This window comes from Lissotriton vulgaris, chromosome 7 (assembly GCF_964263255.1).
Source record: "Lissotriton vulgaris chromosome 7, aLisVul1.2, whole genome shotgun sequence".
Lineage (NCBI taxonomy): Eukaryota > Metazoa > Chordata > Amphibia > Caudata > Salamandridae > Lissotriton > Lissotriton vulgaris.
Window position 1 is genome coordinate 1170489611 of NC_141695.1, and position 19086 is coordinate 1170508696.

At 49.8% G+C, this 19086-nt stretch overlaps 1 protein-coding gene across 6 annotated transcripts in view; it reads left to right on the forward strand.

Annotated features, from left to right (window-relative positions):
* The window catches only part of ARHGAP26 (Rho GTPase activating protein 26), a 2045367-nt gene that overhangs the window by 1456169 nt on the left and 570112 nt on the right, over window positions 1-19086 (forward strand). The gene's annotated exons all lie outside the window — the stretch shown is intronic.

The window sequence follows — 19086 nt, forward strand, 5'->3', positions numbered from 1 at the left end:
CCTCTCGCTGAGGTGTGTCCAGGCTCCTCTTCGCCTTCTTCAGTAGTCGTCTGCCCGTTCTTCCAGGGGGCTCTGGGCTATTTTTCCTGCTTCCGCCGCCTTTATTGCTTTCAGCGCAGTTCTGTCTGGTCTGTTGCCCTCTGACTGTGGTGGGCTTGCCTTCTTTTCCCTCGTCTCCTTGCGCCCTCTTGGTTGTTCTTCTTCCTCTTCCTTAACCTGGCGTTGGATGAAGTTCTGTGGCTTTGTAGGAGCATGGGATGCTTCGGCCTTCCCCGGCCCTGCCCTAGATTCCTCTGTTGTGTGCACAGGTTTCCTCTTTCTTCTGTTCTTCTCCCACGCCCCTCTTGGGGTCGGCGGTGTTCTGCTTGTGGATGTTCCCATTGCCTGGAGGGCGGGGCTCCACGCCCTGTCGGCTGGACTAGTCCCCAGTGGGGCCTTCTGTTAGGTCCAGGCTGGTGGTGTCCTCCGCAGACCCTCCTTCAACCTTGGGTATGGCTAGGGTATCTATTCTAAGTTAAGGAATCTGCAGCTAGTAGTGTCTATCAGATGTACGCGTTACTTACCTTCGGTAACGATGTATCTGTTAGAGATGATTCTAGCCGCAAATTCCTTCACGGCCCGTCCTTCCTCCCCGTTCTGCGAGGACCTTTGGCTCCTGCACTCACCTCCCGGTGGGTGGCTGTGTCTTCTGTGAGTGCATTCTTTCGTTCTTTTGACAGAAAGGTTTGTCTTGTTTCTTGCTCCTCTCCTCCTCTTTGGCACTTTGGAGGATTAATCTATCGGTACTCCTGTGCCCCTCTGCTCTGGTTGCTCCGGGGTTAAGGCTTGCCTTCACTCTTGTCCCTCCCTTTCCTCCCTCTTTTTACTACGGGTTCTGGCCCCTCTGCTACCCTAGGAGTTGGGGTCATCTGGCAGTGCCTTGCCTTGTTCCTTTGGGGGGTTGTCACATTCTGTGCTAGGGTTGCCTTGGAGTTTTGTCGTTCCCTGTTTGTCTTGAAGCTCGGCCCCCTTTGTTTTCTTGGTTGGGGTTATACTCCTGCATGTTGTCGTGACATTTTACATATGTTCCTTGCATGGGGGGGAACTGTCTATGTGCTGGCAGGGTGGCTGCTCTTAGCTGTGCTGTGTTCTTTCTTCTTTCCCTGCTTTTGTGTCCTGCAGTGTTGGCACTGCTCCTTATGGTGGTGTTCGTCACCATTCCTTTTTCCACTTTTTCTGCTCTTACGCACACTGTTCCCATGTTCCCACAGTTTGTCTGGTGGCTCCGCGTTGTGGCGCTCAAAAGTTCTCCGAAGAAGACTGACGTAGGGGTGCCGGGGTGGGAGTTATGTGACCTCGCTGACGTCACGTACGTCGCCTGGGCGGAGTCGCATGTTGCCAACCCCCGTCTCGCAGGGATGATGTCGCAAAAAAGTTTTCCGGATTCAGTCTCACTCCTGGGGATAATTCTATGTTAAGGAATCTGCGTCTAGAATCGTTTCTACCAGATACATTGTTACCGAAGGTAAGTAAATGGTACGTCAATTACAATGCCAATAGTTCTAACTCTAGCAAACGCGAGACCAAGTTGCATTGAAATGCTTGGTTTTTTTATACATGTAGATTTACAGATTTTTCCCAGAATCACTGGTTATTTTCCTTGCTGGTGTAAAGAGATGACTCAGTGGCTGTTGAGAAGAGGACACAACAGCAGCTGGGAGGAAACAACTACTCCGGCACTCTCCCTCCGGCAGAATGATACCTCATCCATCACATTGCTGCAATCAAACAGGACTGTACGGAGTTGAAATTGCTAGGACAGGGGTGTCAAGGCACTGGATTGGAAAGGTTTCACAAGTGCAGCCAGCTCAAGTACAAATCTTTCAACATCTTTTAGAGAGTAGTGAGCGCGGGACAGAGGTTAACATTTGTAAGAAAATTATTCTAGCTGGCAGTTGAGGTTCATTTTGAAAAATGTTGATATTTTATTCTTTTTTCCCATGAAACGGCAAAAAAAATTAAGGTTGGTACTTTGAAGCTGAGGGAATTGGTGTTTTTAGTGATTGGCACAAAATTAGTGAGGGAGCTCACTTTTCTTTTTTTAGATTTCGACTGAACAGTGCATGCAGCGCAAGCTCTTTCCTTGTAAACAAAAAAACACAACTTAAAAGGGGCTTAGATCCTGATCCTTACTTACCATTAGTTAGCTTGCACGTCGCTCTTGTTTCCTTGCTTCGTATTGGTCACCAGCTTCCTTATTCCTCCTGGGCTTCAGGTTTCGGTCCCTGCAGTGAAGCATGTGCCAACTACAGTTTCCTGTGTGCAGCCAGTGTCCTTCCAAAGGCCTCAGGCTCCATTAGGTACTTGTGTTTTTAGTTTTGGACATGTACTCCTGATGAGTGCATGTCTCTGCAATGCGTGTCCCGACCTCCTCCAATTTCCTCCTGTAGCTTTCCCACCCCACCTCCCTCCTCCCACTGTCAATTGTTGGTGCTCCCTTCCACCTCCCCTCCCACTGTCTGTTGTTACTGCTGCAGCTCCCTCGTGCTTGTATCCTCCCCCCTTCTCCCTCTCTGTCTGTTCTTGATTCTCCTTCCCTCCCTCCCTCCCTCCCACGCATCCATTGTGTTCCTTGTTTTATTTGTCTTGTTATGATCCCCCTCTTGCCCTCCTTTGCACCAGGAAAAGAAATTAAAGCCAAATAGCCCTTGCTGTGGGTGACCAGATGTCCCCACATGTGCCCATACAATCCTGTTTTTTTCAGTGGCTGTCCCAGTATCTCGATTCGTGTTACAAAACAAATAAATGTCTTGGTTTTGAGAGAAGGTCGGGTGAGCATGCAGATGTATGGCTGTGCTCAGTAGGCTCATGTTCACACCGGCCCTCTCATGACACCATGGACAGTCTTGTTCTAAAGACTCACCTTCTATGCTTGCTTGACTTAATTCAGGCAACACAGCGGGATTTAATGGGGGGGAACCAACCCTCCATATCCCATCACCCGAGGAGCATCGCAAAGCTCCCCTTGCAACACGCAACAGCATTGCCAAGGAATGTTTTAATTTTCATGCTAAAGAGGTGTGTGCTTCTGTGGCATGAAATTTAAATTAAATACTTCCTTGGTTATGCTGTAGTGTGTGTATATATATATATATATATATATATATATATATATATATAGATATAGATATAGATATAGATATAGATATAGATATAGATATAGATATAGATATAGATATGTTTTTATATGTAAGGGTTGCTAGGCCCCTGAAAGTCTCTAGAGCAAGGGGCATTGTCTGTTGGTTCGGATTCTGGCTGTGGGGCTCGGGTGCAGAGGTTGCTTGCGTTTGAGGCTCTCACTTCTTGTGGTTGACCTTGTGATGGGGCAAAAAGGAGAGCAGGACCACCCCCGCCATCGACCCCAGTGGTGCAGACACCCCTCGTCGGCAAGCCGGTTCCAGCAGGGCCGGTGTCTGGACCGAACACTCAATAAGCCTTGGTCACTGCAAGTTCTTTAGTACTCAGGGCATTCGTCCTAGGGAGCTTCCAAAGGGTATAGGGGTTCGAAATGCGCTGAGGAGGTGGGTCTAATTTCTGGAAGCCACAAAGTCCTTCTCCTCGGGTGCTGCTTCCTCGTGGAGCTGATGGTCAGCAGGACGGCACACCGGGCAGATGCAGTCGGTACCTCCAGACAAGTGGCTCCTCCACCTCAAGGGAGACACCAACTGGTTGGCCAAGTGCCAGCAGCCCTCTGAGGCCTCAGGAGGATGCACAACTGCTGGACTAGTCAGGTCTTTGCAACCCTCGGGACAACAGCAGGCAGGCAGGCCTGGCACCAACCCCAGGGCCGCGCCACAGCTCTCGCACCATCCTTACATCGAGCACTGATACTAGCTCCATATACTGAGCTCCAATAACGTCTCCTTACACTGCGCACCAATATTAGCTCCTTACAATGAGCATTGACTCTAGCTCCTGACACAGAAGCCTACATTAGCTCCTTATACTGAGCACCGAGGCTAAATCTTTACACTGAGCTCAATATTATTTCGCTACAATGAGCTCCAACTCTCGCTACCGAGAGCTGGGGCTTACCCCGAGTACCCCATACTCAGTTTGGGACACCCACACGGCGCACCTGGGTACTCTTAACGATGGGCCCCAGGGACTTTGCAGCCCCTCTGACAGTTTTCTGCACTCACCTCTTTTACCAGTAGGAGGCTCCTGGTGCCCCAGGTGTAATGAATACCATTCTCCTGAAGGGAGTTTCCGTGATTCACTCTTAGTCCCACCAAGAGCATGCCCGGTGCAGTAGATCTGCCGCTGTCAAAGGGCACAGGGCAGTTGGGTGTGGGAGGAGCGCTGCTCTGAGAGGGTGCGATGGAGTGGAAATCCAAGCGCAGGTGCATCTATGCAATCTATAATTTACTGTGTGGTGATTCAGTGTACTTTTGTGATGTAAAATTATCTTTTACGCATTGAACTACAATCACTCTATAGGAAGTGAGTGGCTTGATACACCAAACAGGCAACAGCATGAAGTGAGAGAGAATCCTAACCTGGATGGAACCAAGGACCAATTCACTTACATTTTAAAGAATGATCGATAGGACTAAATGTTGATACTGGTCAGTGCAGTTCAACATTTAGTCCTATTTCTATGTCAATGGTTGTCCCTTTTTTTTGTTCTGAAAATCTGGTCGCCCTTGCAGAGCTGTTTGGCTTAGTTAATGTTTTTTTAAATATATGTAAAGCATTGCGGGATGCTACGCAACATTGCTTCAAGTAAACAAAAAAAGTGTTATGATGCAATCTGAAAGAAACAGGTTAGTGTTAGATTCCTTACCTTAGAATAACACGTAGTTGTGACGGACTCGTCACTTCAGGGCTGGGAGAGGCGGAGATCAAAGGCCTCTGGTCTCCGGCGGAAGCCCAGCTCCACATCAACCTTCTGGAGCTGCGGGCGATCTGGCTTGCACTGAAGGCATTCCTCCCCTCTGTCCGGGGGAGTGTAGTGCAGGTGTTCACGGACAACACCACCGCCATGTGGTACTCCAACAAACAGGGCGGGGTGGGGTCATGGACCCTATGCCAGGAGGCTCTGCGCCTCTGGCAGTGGCTGGAACATCAGGGCGTGACCCTGGTGGTTCAACACCTGGCAGGGTGCCTGAACGCCAGGGCGGACGAACTCAGCCACCGGTGCATTATGGATCACGAATGGCGTCCGAACTCGGACGTGTCGCAAGGTCTTTCAGCAGTGGGGAGAGCCTTGGTTAGATCTATTCGCCACAGAAGAGAATGCGCAATGTCATCAGTTCTGCGCGTTGGAATTTCCAAGGCGGCATTCGCTCAAGGACGCTTTTCGTCGCGAGTGGAGTTGCGGTCTGTTGTACGCCTTTCCGCCTATACCACTTCTGCCCAGAGTGCTGAAGAAGATCAGACGCGACCGGGCCCAAGTCATCCTTGTGGCTCCGGAAAGGGCACGAACATACTGGTATCCTGAGCTACTCCGCATGTCAGTCGATCCCCCGTTTTGTCTGCCTCTGCAGGAGGACCTTCTGTCGCAGCAGCAGGGGACTGTCCTCCACCCGAACCTGTCCAGCCTCCACCTATATGCGTGGAGATTGAGCGGCGACATTTGAGGCCATTTGACTTGCCTCCTGAAGTCTGTGATGTTATTCTGGCAGCCAGGCGTCCCTCCACAAAATCGGTATACGCCTGCAGGTGGAACATATTTGTGGCATGGTGCACAGCAAAGGCTGCGGATCCACTCTCTGCCCCTCTTTCTGAGGTTCTCCTCTTTCTTCTTTCTCTTGCCCAGCGGGGCTCTGCTCTGGGCACGATCAAGGGCTACCTCTCTGCCATTTCCGCCTTCTTAAGGCTCCCTGATCAGCCCACTTTGTTCAAGTCCCCAGTTGTAAATAGGTTCTTGAAGGGCATCACTCATATGTTCCCCCCGGTTCCTTTCGTGATGCCTCACTGGGACTTGAACCTTGTTTTGACTTATCTGATGTGCCCTCCCTTCGAGCCACTTCATAACTGTCCTCTTCGTTTTCTTACCCTTAAGACTGCATTCCTGGTGGCCATTACCTCTGCCAGGAGAGTGAGTGAGCTCCAGGCCCTTTCTTCACAACCTCCTTTCCTTTCTGTCCAACGGACAAAGTTGTGTTGCGGCGCGACCCTTTTTCCTGCCCAAGGTAGTCACAGCCTTCCACATCGGGCAGTCCATCACCTTTCCCACCTTCTTTCCGCCTCCCTCGAAAGAGGAAGAGAGGCTCCACTGTCTGGACCCAAAACGTGCGCTCTCATACTATCTGGATCGCACACGCCAGTTCCGGGTGGATGACCACCTCTTTGTTGGTTACGTGGGCACTAAGAAGGGACGGGCGGTGCACAAACGGACCATTTCCAAATGGGTCGTCTTGTGCATCAAGGCTTGTTATTCATTGGCTAAAGAGGAGCCTCCTGTGGGGCTACGTGCCCATTCCACTCGAGCCACGGCGGCTACTACTGCCCTGGGTCAGGGAGTCCCCTTGCAGGACATCTGTCAGGCAGCTATGTGGGCCTCGCTGCACACGTTCACAAGACACTTCTGCCTGGACAGCCAAGTCTGGAGAGATGGCTTTTTCGGCCGTTCCGTTCTCCAGGACTTTCTGGTGTGATCATTGGTTCGCAGACCCACCACCGGGGTTGGTATTGCTGGGGTATCTATTCTAAGGTAAGGAATCTAATACTAACCTTGTTTCTTTCAGATGCACAAGTTACTTACCTTCGGTAACGAAATATATCTGTAAGAAACAGTTGTTAGTATTAGATTCCTTACCGCCCCACCCATCCTCCCCGTTCTGTGAACCGATATCTAGGGTTAAGGTCATTCCTTCTCAGGGCACTAGTTTCATGGCACCAATGTTGGTTTTTATCATGGCTCTGCGTTTCTGGCGCAGAAAAGCTGTGTATAAGAACTGACGTCAGCGCGTGAGGGTGGCGTCTAAGTACTCCGGCGACGTCATCCCGGTGCCAACGACGCCGGATGCGGAGCCGTAGACGACACCTACCGACGCGCTGGGGTACTGCTACGCAAAAATTTCTGGATCCAGACTGACGCCTGGGGATATTCTAAGGTAAGGAATCTAATACTAACTACTGTTTCTTACAGATATATCGTTACTGAAGGTAAGTAACTTGTGCGTCAATGCCGGTCGTGTCATAGCGCTTTGTTTTTATGTACTTTAAGCCATGTTGCACACCTGCTTATGCTGCTGTGCAACATCTTTCAAAAAAACATTGACAACAACCCAAAGGTCTTGCATAGATAAAACCTACTGACTTTGCCAATGTTTGTTTCCCCAGGGTCATCGATGCCACCACTCTTGTCAAGAGTCATAGAATGTTTGTACAGCCCACCTAAAAAGGCAGCTGGGCATGTTTACTGCATTGCCTGGCCCCTTTAAGTACTACAAGTTTGGGCAAAGCCAATAGGCCTTGCCTATATGATATCTGTTGGCTTTGTCAATTTATTTTACCATGTTGTACAGCAGTGCAGCTGCTTTGCAGCATGGCTAAAAGTAAAAATAAAAATAGTGCTATGACGCAGCCAACGTTGGCAAAAACAAGGAGATGATGGACGGAGCACTGAAACTTTTCAGACACTCACCCCCAGTCACAGATTTGGATTAAATCCATCATCGTTCTTTAACTCACTTCGCCACCCCAGTTCAGACATAGCTGTATGCAAATCAGTCTTCATCCTGTGCCTCATGGGAAGAGTCCAGCCAGAACTGCCAAGCCAGGACTTCCCTGGACAGGTCTCAAGCATCCTGGGACCGGTTTTGCTGTAACATCCCTCATCAGCCAGGATAGCTTGAATCCAGTGGCAAAGTGAGCAAGGGACCCACGTCTGGGTATACCCTGCCAACTTAGGGCGAACAAAGCAAACACAAGCCATCCTTGGCAGAATTATAAGGTTTTTTTTCTTTCTTACTTTAAAGCATTCAGCACAGCAGCCTCGCAGCTGTACAACAGTGCTGTACAGCTAGCTGCAAGGCTACTGTGCAGCATAGTTGAAAGAAAAAGGAAAAAAGTGCTAAGACGTGGCTAGTGTTGACTGTCACACAGCACTTTTTTTTACACGTTCAGCTATGCTGTGCAGCAGGTGGGCAGCTGTACAACCTAACTAAAAAAACATTGGCAAAGCCAATAGATCTTGCCTATGCAATTGTTTGCGTCCTGTTCCTCCCAGTGGGTTATAAAGCATCTAGCATATAATGGCCCATCAATCTGCAGTGCAGCGCTTTAGTAACAATTTAATGCGCTTCTGGTTATTCATGTTCTGTGATTTTCTGTGAGATTTCAGCATCTGTTGTGATGCAATTATTACTGCAATGTCACACAACGCGACAGTCGAAGCTCCAAACATTCTTGTGCAGGGATGCTTCAAAATGCAAGCCAACGGGATGCACGTGGAAAAATACAAAGATTTGTAAATGAAAAGAGGTTCTTAAAGCTGTGCACATACCTCTCAGAGTACCCAGGTCACATGAAAAGTTGTAACCCTGCCCATCCCACAAATCTTGGCCGGATGAAAAACCTTCCCGATACAGAAGCATCAGCTGAAAAATAATATTGATGAACAAGAACTTGCTTCCCAAGATCAGTAAATCAGGGCCTGGTCGATACCCAATCTGTGTGCTCAGATCTTCCAATCAATTGGCTTGGGGTTCGGAGCTGTCAGCAAGGGCCCGGGAGCCGCGGTTGTCCGGAGCGTGCGGTGAATTACAGCTGCCACTGGCCTCGGCGCGGGCCGCCAAGTGCTGTGTAATCACCGCGGCCCTATCATTAATGAGTTTACGCGTCCCCGCTTCCTAACTTTTGATGGCATTATCAATAACGCTAATAAACTGCCCGCCGCGCGGGGGTCACGCGGGGACTCGTCCTGCTTGAAGCGCGCGCTGCGTCAGGCGCTCACCTTTCCATGGCTCATGGCTGCCGTCCATGGGAGCCGCTTCCGTGCCTTGGCCGCGCTCCAGGCCCAGAGACGGAGGCGCTGTACAAAAAGCCTTTGATTCCTCGAATGCCGTTGGATTTTATTGGCATGAACAAGCTGTGGGTGCCGGGTTCACACACCGAGTGTTAAAAAGGACACATTTTGTTGTTTGTCGTGTATCTTGTCTCTGTGTATGTGTGGCGGCGGCTAAGGTCATAGGAGGTGAAACGGCAGGAACGCCCCCTGCTCCAAGTGTGAGAGTGCGTGCATCCATACAGGGGCAGCACCAGTGCAGGACATCGACTAAGAAGGACACTTTAAAAGCGTTCGTTTTAAAGTGGGAGTTTGCTGGCTTCCCGTTTCTTATTGTATTGTAATTTATATAGCGCTAACTCTCTAACGAGGCGCTAAAGCACGTTCCGGACGAGTGGCACGGTACTTGTAAACCTTTTTTTGACATTTTGAAAAATAAAAGTCTAAATTGGCACCTAGGTACTTCACTGCTTTCTGCGTTACTTTTGTCTCGCTATTGCTGGCGGCATGGTTTACACTTGTATTGTCCACAATTCACATAATTGTCAGAAGTGTTTTTTGTCTCGATGTTCTAATTAGAAAACAATGGAACACTCGGAGTCCTTTTGCAGCGACTTGTTGTTAGGTGTGCCATTTACTTAACCTTACATTGCTGGCATTGGGAACAGGGATATCTTCAGGATTTCGGGGGCTCTGGGCCAAACGTATTTTGGGTCCCCTGTTGGTGACCACTTTGAATATATGATCCAATTTCAGCTCTTTCATGTCCTCTTTGGCCAGGTCACTGACATGGCACAGGCACACTGGCCCAAATTCTAACTGCAGTTCATTAATATTCAGGGATAGCGATGTGTGTTTTCAATATTATAATTCAGTAGCAGCTCGCTAATATTATTGCTAATCATCTTTGCGACCGGCTGCCATTTCTCCTATGTGAGGTCCTGTTTTGATCTAAAAGACACTATTTTTATGGCTTTCGCTTGGTGTTGAAAAACCAACATTTCTCTGTCAAATGTTTGTAATAGACACCACTACATCTCACAAGTATAAACAACACTAAAAACAAGCTGTTAAGAATTATTCAAGGTCATCAAGGCAAAACCGAGCTGGCTCCATCATGGGGGCCCTGAAAGGTTGGGGCCCTGGGCCCTGTTTGTCCATGCCTTAAAATTTTTCTGATTGGGAAGGAGGGCTGTTGAAACTAAATAGTAAAGCAAGCATTGCTAGGAACGACTGAGTAGGCAGGGCGTCCAGGACAGCTTTAGTTACTAGGGCGGTAGATTGCCAGAAGTGGGGCGGGCTGGTGCAGGCAGTATATGCTATATGAAGGTTTTGAGGAATCCCGAGCTTTCGTGAACAGAGGCTTGTTCACAGAACGTCGAGGCAGGCGGGAGGGGTGTAGTATTTCAGGGTTGTGGGGGGGGGGGATCATCTTTGTTTGCACCTAAGTTGTAGGAGAGCATGACATCCTAGTCTATAAAAACAGGTTGCTTGTGGGTACCCTTCTGGTCTCCGTGCCTTGCTCTCTGCCTTGGCCCATCTGATTAGAGAATGCTGCAATGCACCACTCAATAGGGGCACGGGAGTCCACCAAGTCAATGTGATGGTGCGCTCAGCTATAATTTTGTACAGACGTGGCTCCTGTGCACTGTATCAGTAGAACCGGGCTATACCTGGCTGATGAGCCCTAACTAGGGCAAAGTCAGTCCTTGGTTGCTTGTTACTTTTCAGGGACGACCTGGCCTGGAAAGTCGTACTGGACTGTTCCTCTTGGAGTAGGATCAAGAAATTTGCATATTGCCGAGTCTGAACTGAGGTGGCATGGTGTGCACAATAACGATGGACTGGGATGTGGCCCAAGTGATTACCAGTGGCTGAGATTAAGGTAAGGGTTCCATCATTTTTTGTATGCTTTAGCTATCAGCAAGGCTACATTGAGAAAGTGGCAACTACCTTGTTTGTCTTTAGTATGCTTCAAAAGCCAGCGCACATGCCGTCCATGTATTTAATTCTTGGTGATGGGCGACTGTTGTTAGGGTGTTGTGTACTGTACGTCAATTGTTTACTAATGCAGAACAATTTCACAGCATGTGTTGCAGGTCTGACTGGGGAGAGTTGCTGCAGGGTAACAGTAGTTATGAATCCAGGAACATGTGATTGAGCTTGTTGGGGATGAGTTATGGTGTAGAATTGAACATTGTTTGCTTTTATAACAGGGCAGCAGGAGTTCGTGTATGAGTAGGCCAAAGCCCTCTTCCATACTGGATAATTGAGTGGTTTCCCTTTGTCTCTTGCCCTGACCTCTTGGAGCTGACTCAGTGATACTTGCGTATGGTTCTTGCAAGGCACGGTAGAGCCAGGTGACTAGATGGCAGCCAAAATCCATTGTGGTATTGAGCTTGTGGCTCTTCGCTTGCTGTATTCCAGTTAGTGCAACATGTGTTTACTGTCCTGCTGTAAGTCAGGAACTGCCATTTATGGATATCATATCGATCTGCATGCTGCTCAAAAGTGAATGAATACTTTGTTTGGTTACTCAAAACCATTACATTAAAAACAGAATACAAAGTTACAAAATTACAAAAATTAAAACCAAGGAAGTTTGTGCCGCTCTGGGGGCTGGGGTTATGATGAATAGGGTTCGTATTGAGGTATGGGTCTGCAAAGTCTCTATAAGGGCAGGCCCTCCGAGGCCATCAGCAAGGATCGTGTCTGTGAATAAACTTTCCGAAGGAGGCCATGTGCTTTACCGTTGTCAAGGTGTAAAGATAGATGGTCGCCTCCTTTGCGGTGCGGTATCCTGATTGTCTTAGAATTGGCCTGAGATAGAGACTGCGGCCATGCGCAGGGCCGGGCAGCAGAATAGAAGATGGGCCAATGACTCACGTTTGTACCTACAGAGCCTGCATTCCCGGACTCCTGAGCCAACCGTTCTGAAGGCTTATAGTTCTTTGAGAGGCAACAGATGTAGTCTGTAGGCTAGGATCTTATGAAGGGCTGCGCGGCCCACGGCCTGCTTAAGGTGGTGTTTGGGATTGTGCAGGATGTGGGGTAAGCACAAGGACTCATGAAGGTCTTTTTTTGCCAGCGACTCCAGGTCCAGTTCCCCTGACCGCGCGCGCACTTGTTTTTTGATGGAGTGTTTAATAGCGGGGTAGCTGACATATTCGGGATTTCAGGACTCGATGGCGAGATTAAGATGGTCCTTTGCCGCCTTGAGAGTGGTCGACCAGGGGTTCCCTGGTTCTCTGAAGATACAATTCAGGGCTGCCTTAAGTGTGTTCTCCTTAGCCGTCGTTGTTAGGAAGCAATATTTACTTAGGGCGGCCATCTCTTCCAAGTATTGCTGGTTGAGTGAGAACTCCAGGCGGACAAGGGTTTTTCTGGTGCACCTCGGAAGATGAAATAGTCTCTTGTAGGCTCTGCAGTGAATTTTTTCTAGTTCTTTATTCAGTTTGCCCGGAAATGCCTGTAGAGCGTAGTTGAGGGCCGGCATTAATTTGGCTTTGAGTACTCGTTGGATGGCCGTTGTGGACGGGCTATATATGGAGGCGTGCAGCTTGCAAATGGCGTAGGTTATAGTTTTGCCTTTGCCTTGGATGATCTTTAGGTGCGCGCTTGAGAGCCCCGACTCCTGGAAGCAAATACCCAGGTAAGTGTACCGCTGAGTACTTTCCAGCAAAAGGTGGCTGAGCCTCCATTTTAATGATTTTTTCTTTGTGTACTTTCCGAAGATGATGGCTTTGGACTTGGATGGATTTGCTACGAGCTTATTTTTGTCGTTATATAAGGCAAGTGCCGTCAGCGCCTTTTGTAGCCCAATTCTCGTGTGGTCCAAGAGCACCAGGTCATCGGCGTATTGCGCGAAGTGAATTTTTGTCCCGCCGATCTTTGGGATGAGCAATGCAGCCCCAGTCATGTCCGCTGTGTATAAATTAAATAACAGTGGGGCCTAGCTCGCACCCTTGTTTTAGACCTCGGTCCGTATTGATCTTTGCGGATGCATGGTCCCTCGAGAGTTTGATTCTCACCCACGTATTGTGGTATAGGGATTGGATCGCCCTCAACAGGGATGGGTTAATATTCCATTGGGCCAGCTTTCTCCACAGGATTGCACGATCTACCCTGTCGAACGCCGCTGAATAGTCAATGAAGTAGGCGAATAAGGGAGGGCTTTTGCGTGTCCGCGAATGGTGAACCAGATAAGAAAGTGCAGTGATGTTATCGACTGTGGCGGACCCTGGTCTAAATCCGGTTTGGCAGAATGGGAGGAGACCTTCTGCGTTCGTCCAGTCTGTAAGGTCCCTCAAGATGGCACTGGCGTAAGCTTTTCCCTCGATGTCCAGAAGGGCGATCAGGCGATAGTTTGAAGGTTCAGATTTGGGGCCCTTTTTGTAGATTGCCTGTAAGAGCGAACCTCTCCATGAATCTGGGACATCCCCCAGGAGACAGCATTCAGTGTACAGGTGGGTCAGGGTTTTGGACCAGAAGTCGATGTTTGCCTTGAATAAGTGTCCAGGAAGTGCGTTGGGACCCGGGGCACCATTTTGTCTGATATTTTTTAGAATTTTGGACACTAACAATTTTCCCTGCGGGGCAGTCATCTCGGTGGTTGGGTCTAAGTCAGCTCCAACGATAGATGTTTCATTTTGCTTGGTAATGGGACCGTTTTCGATGTAAAGGGCTTTTACATGGGCGGCCCAGATGGGAGCCTCAAGGGAGTTTTCTCTGTGGTTTGTGCCTCGTCCCAGGGTGCTTAAGTAGTGCCAAAACTCCTGCGATTTTCCTGGGCTCAGTAAATCAAAGATTTTCAGCCATTGTGCTTCGCAGTAGTCTCGTTTTGCCTCCCAAACCTTCTTAGAGTGACTTTTACTGGCCTCTTGAAGTTGTTTCTTCATTGGGCTTGTACCATTTTTGCGGAAAAGTTTGCGTTTCTTGTTCAGTTGTTTGGCGCTGATTTCGATTTCTGCCTTGTCTCCATATGTAGGTAGGGAGTCCCTATTAGATGTGCTGTTTGAGGTTCCGCGAAGGAGCGCAGCCAGTGTCCCTGTGATGGCATTCCAGGTAACTATTGCAGCCTTTTTCTGTTCACTCAGTGGCCAGCCTGGCCACTGGGTAACCCAATTATTAAAAGTGGTGATTGAGGTCTGTACCCATTTGATTCTTCTGGGCAACTTTATCAGTTCTTCGCCGTTAGATGCTCCGATGTATTCGAGCCTATGGCGAGTGTCCGCTATGAGATTCAATGTGATGGTTAAGGCAACGTGGTCGCTATCGCTGCGCGGATGAACTGTAAAGTTTGACATAAGAGGTTGCAATTTTTCACTAAGGATGATGTAGTCGATCGTTGTTTGGTTGTTGTATGTAGGACAGATGAACGACCCCGGACTGTTCTTTAGGAGGACCGAGTGCGCTGTCGCCAGCTTATAAGTTTTTAATAGATCATTCAGAGCAATGGTGGCCCCGGGCAGATGTTGTCGTGTGGTTAATATCCCTATGTTATGGATATTAAAGTCGCCAAGAATGATGCATTCCAAGTCCGGGAATTGGAGCATTAAGGACCCTAGGTTGGTTGTCAGTATGGCCAAGTTGGATATGGGCCCATGTGGATTGTGGTAGAGGTTGATTAATAAAAACGCAAAGTTTCCATTTGTCAGGTGGCGGCCTTTCAGGATGCCCGCCTGGAGGTTGTCCGGGAGATTGGGAATTGCTGCGAGTTCCAGGTTGAGTGAATGCTTTATGTAGACACATATCCCCCCCCGAAGGTCTTCCGAATATGTTAGCCTTTTTTGCAGGTTTTCCATATTCTGCGTATCCTCTTAATGAAAGCGGGTGGAGCTGCTAAGATTCTTGTATGCAGATGATATCTGCCTCCTCCATGAATGTCACAGCGTTTTTACTAAGAAGCAGCCTCCTGAGCCCTGCGACATTCCAAGACATGATTTTCAGGCGATCCGGGGGCGTTCCCTGTCTGGAGGCTTTTGTTGGGCGATGGTCGTGCTGCAGTAGGGTTGGCCCGAGACATCGTGGCTGTGTTAGGATCTCGAATTTAGTACTAACGGCAGCCAGAACCAGTCTTTGCTTGCGCATCCCAGAGTTGCGCATGTGCGTGTGCCCTGATTCAGATTAGTTATTATTTTAATTGGGGTGCTGATGGTTGGACCAGTTTTTGTTGCACCTTTGGACCCCTGAAGGATGGGCGCCACGTGTGGCGCGTCAGTGGGGTAGGCATGCGGGCGCGAGTTCTCTCCGATTCGCTGATCTGTGTTTCCCATCTGGAGATGCACGGTGTGAGTTTTTAAGATGAGGGGGTATTTTTTTGCGCGCTTAGGTTTTATTTTTATGCCCCAGCTTTCCAAATAGCTTGTGCTGGCTTTTCAGAACCTCGGCCATGTGCGGGCTCACGAAGGTTAGCTCAGTGGGTTCGTTTTTCTCCTCCGCATCTGGCGGGAGGAAGGAGATCGTTTCAATGTCTGTAGTTTTTATTCCCTCCAACCCTGGGATGTTTGCAAAAAGTGTTAGAAGATTACTGCGGTTGAGAATGTCCCACCTCCCCTCGGAGACATAGTCGGGGTACAACGTTATTTGCCGATCCTGGGGTTGGGGGTGGTTTATTTGGCAGACTGAGTCCGCCATCTGGTCGCCTGTTTGTGGTAACTGTGCTGTATCAGGTGGATGGTCGTTTACATGCCTGTTTAACCCCAATGGCCCCAATGACCGCCGGTAGACCTCCATCTGTGACAAGCTGGGAGCGCTGATGGTACGTGGCGGGTGTTCAATTTCCCTGAGGTCTGTGGCAATCAAAGGCGTTTGAGACGCGCGGCCCGTCGTGAGCGTTGATAAAGCTGTGGCCTGCGGGTCGTGTTTGCTTGAGATGCTTCCGCGGAGCTTTGTCCGTGTGGGTCCGTTGCTTGATTTGTGTGTGATATTGATAAAACTGGCTGGGGGGTTGCGAGAAAGGTTATTGCTGTGTTGGAAGAGTGAGTAACTTCGACGTTTGGCTCGATTGTTTCTGGTGTTTTGACGGTTGCTCCCAATTTGGTAGTTTCCTGGTTCACGATGTGGGCGGGCGTCTCATTCTCAGGCTGTATCCATTCCTGGATGGATCTAGGAGCGAGAGATTTGTTTTTATTCGCCTTGTTGAGTTTTTAAAATTTTTTCTTGTTTTTCCTGGATAGGCTATGGAGGTCTAGGCTGGTTGGTGTGGTATTATGCTGGGGCTCGTGGTTTTTTGTTTTGATCTTGATGGCGTCTGACGTGCTCGTGCTGAGCATGGATGATGGAGCCTCCCAGGCGGTTTTATCTTCTTTATTAGTTTGTGTAAAATGGTTTGGCGGGTTTCTTAAACCTTCTATTTTTGGAGAGTGGGGGGCTGGGGCCTGTGAGATCGAGTCCTTGGTCTTGCCGGCTTCTTTCTTGAGGTCCTCAATTAGTGTGGTCATGATGTGTGGGAGTTTTCCTAAATTGTTTTCCTAAACTTCAGGCTTGAAGTGTGTGCCCTCCTGTGCTCTGCGGATCAGGGAATTCAGATGGTCCAGTTTACAGTCGATTCCAGAGATTAAGTTTGCGACTGTTTGTAATATGTTTATCTGGGCATCGAGCTTGTCGGCGTGCATTATTGCCGCACCTGTCATAGAAATTAGTGTCTCGTTGATCAGTGTTAAGTGATCTGTGATCACTGGGGGGTTCTCCCCCCTATCCGAGCTTCTACTCATTGACGATGGTGCAGGGCCGTTTTGTCTTGTTCCCGGAGGCTCTGGTGCGTCAAATTCGAAGGTGGGGGGTGCCGGGCCAGTATTTCTGTGGTTCCTCCTCCTTCATAAATTTTGTGTGTGTAACTAGATGCGTCAAGCATGTGCTCCCCTGTTGCCGGGGTTTCGCTGCGTGTGCTAATCAATATGTCAGCCGTGAGGGCCCCATTTAGGATCGAGTTCGGATGAGGATCTTCCGGTGAGTGGTGAATAGGAGTTGTTGGTCTAGTGGAATCGGGTCTGGATTCGACCCTGTCCGGAGCCTCTGGCTTGAGGGATATTCTGCCCTGTAGCGTGGTTATTATTGGTGATAGGGGTAATCCTGGAGCCCGTGTGGCGGTGGGACTGGGGGATAGGCCGTCCTCTGGGGCTTTATAGGGCAGTGTGCAGCTTGGAGGTCTAGTTGATACAGCTGAGCTTGTTACCAGGGGGTATAAGAAGCTTCTTATGTCTCTGTTTCCTAGGGAGACGTTTGCCCCGGGACGGGGGGTTAAGTTAACTGGATTATGACACTTCCCATCTTGCCCTACTTGCGACGATGTCAGTGCTGGGAATGCAGTTGGTAAACCTGGGGACGTTGGCGTTGCACCGGTAGCACCAGGTGATCCCGGGACTCCCCCCTCCGATAGCCCAGGCCCAGGGTAGAAGCCACCTGCACCCGGGGGGGTAGAAAAGTTTTGCCTTCCGTCTCCTGGCTGTTCTGTGGGGACGAGGATTTTCCTGTGCCTGCAGTAAGGACGAATTTCTAGTCCTCATTATTTTCTCTGTTTTTACTGTTGCTTTTTTCCTGTTGCACAGTGGTCGCTGCAATGGTGCGAAGTTTTGCTGGAGTCGCTGAGATGGTGTGGAGCGGAGGGGTGGGGGGGCGGCCTGCTTGTCTCTTGCCCTCCGATTCCTGCACCAGCACCTGCTCCTTGCTTCCCCCGAAGATGAGGCCGGGGCTCGGTTCTGCAATTCGTTCTGCAATTCGCCGGGCTTGGAGCTTAGGCTCCTAGTTACCAAGGACCAGCAAAGTTAGCTGAGGCGGTGTTGTGGCGGTGTTGTTGTCGCAGCGCTCGGGGCTCGGAGTGCAGCGCTCACACCTGCCAGCAACACGTCAGCGGAGGGGCGGTGAGGGGGGCTAAAGTGTCCGAGGTGACGGGCTTTTAGCGATGGCGGTGTTGTTATCTCAGCGCTTGTGGGGACTTGTAGCAGCGCTCACACCGCCATACAGCACATGGCTCCTTGCTTTTTGCTTTGCGCCCCTTTTTTGCTCCTGTTTTGCGTATGCAGGAGGCGGTAGCTTCAGAATTGGCGGAGCTGGTGTCTAGACCTGCATGCCTAGACCTGCACGACTGCTCTCATGCCCGCCCGCCCGCCCACCTGCCCGCCAGGCCTTGCTCCTACCTGCTTACAGGTTGCTGTCCCAGAGCCGGCAACGTTGGGCGTTGGTCCAATCGCGGGCGGGCGGACCGGCAGACAGGCAGGTTGGGGCGAATTCATACCGGCGACCCCTCACGCTCCGGCAAGTCCGCAAAACCGTGGTGTTGAGTTCCCGTGGCTCCAAGCTCTTGATAGGCGTCGCGGGTGGGGTGCGGGTATGGCGCGTGGGGTGTGGCAGGCAGGAATGGCAGCGGCGGCCACAGCGTCCGTCTCACTCTCTTTGCTGAATGCGCTCTTGCGTTTCCCGTCGTGACTCGTGTGCTCGAGTGCTCGAGTGCTCCCTCCAGTGGAGCACTCAAAAGTGAGCTGGTGTCCATCTTGAAAGATATCCCCTAGGGAGCATAGGCTGACTTCACTCCAGTGGCGCTGCTCGATCCCAGTAACTGGATGGACAGGAGTAAGAGAGGTAGAGGGGGGGAGTGTATAGGACAACATATTTGGGCAACTGCAAACTTTGCTGCATACATCTGTGGGCCACCATTAGCACATTTCCCCCTAATGGATATGGCTTTCGATGGCTCAGGTTTACTCAATCAGAAAGCTGATTCTGCCTTAGAATGCTTTAATGAGAGTAGGGCTATGGCATACTTTCGGGGTCTTTCCAACTTACCAGTTCAGGAAATTCCAAAGCTACTCCAAAGAGTTGGCGTAGAGGTAACTCCAGTCTCTTCAACCAACTCTGCAGTCACCCCCTAGTCCTTTTGTGGCCAAGGACATGCATCTGGGGGGCAGCAAAAGCGTCATTCTAGGCATCAGCCCTCCAAGTCCACTCCCCTGTGACAGCAACCCCCAAACCACTTTAGCTTTAATTTAGCGGTGCACAACTACTGTGGGAGGCAAATATCAGTACTTTCCCTCCCGGTGCAATCCATCGCATCCCACAGAGGATCCTCCAGATTGTTCAGCATGGTTATGCCC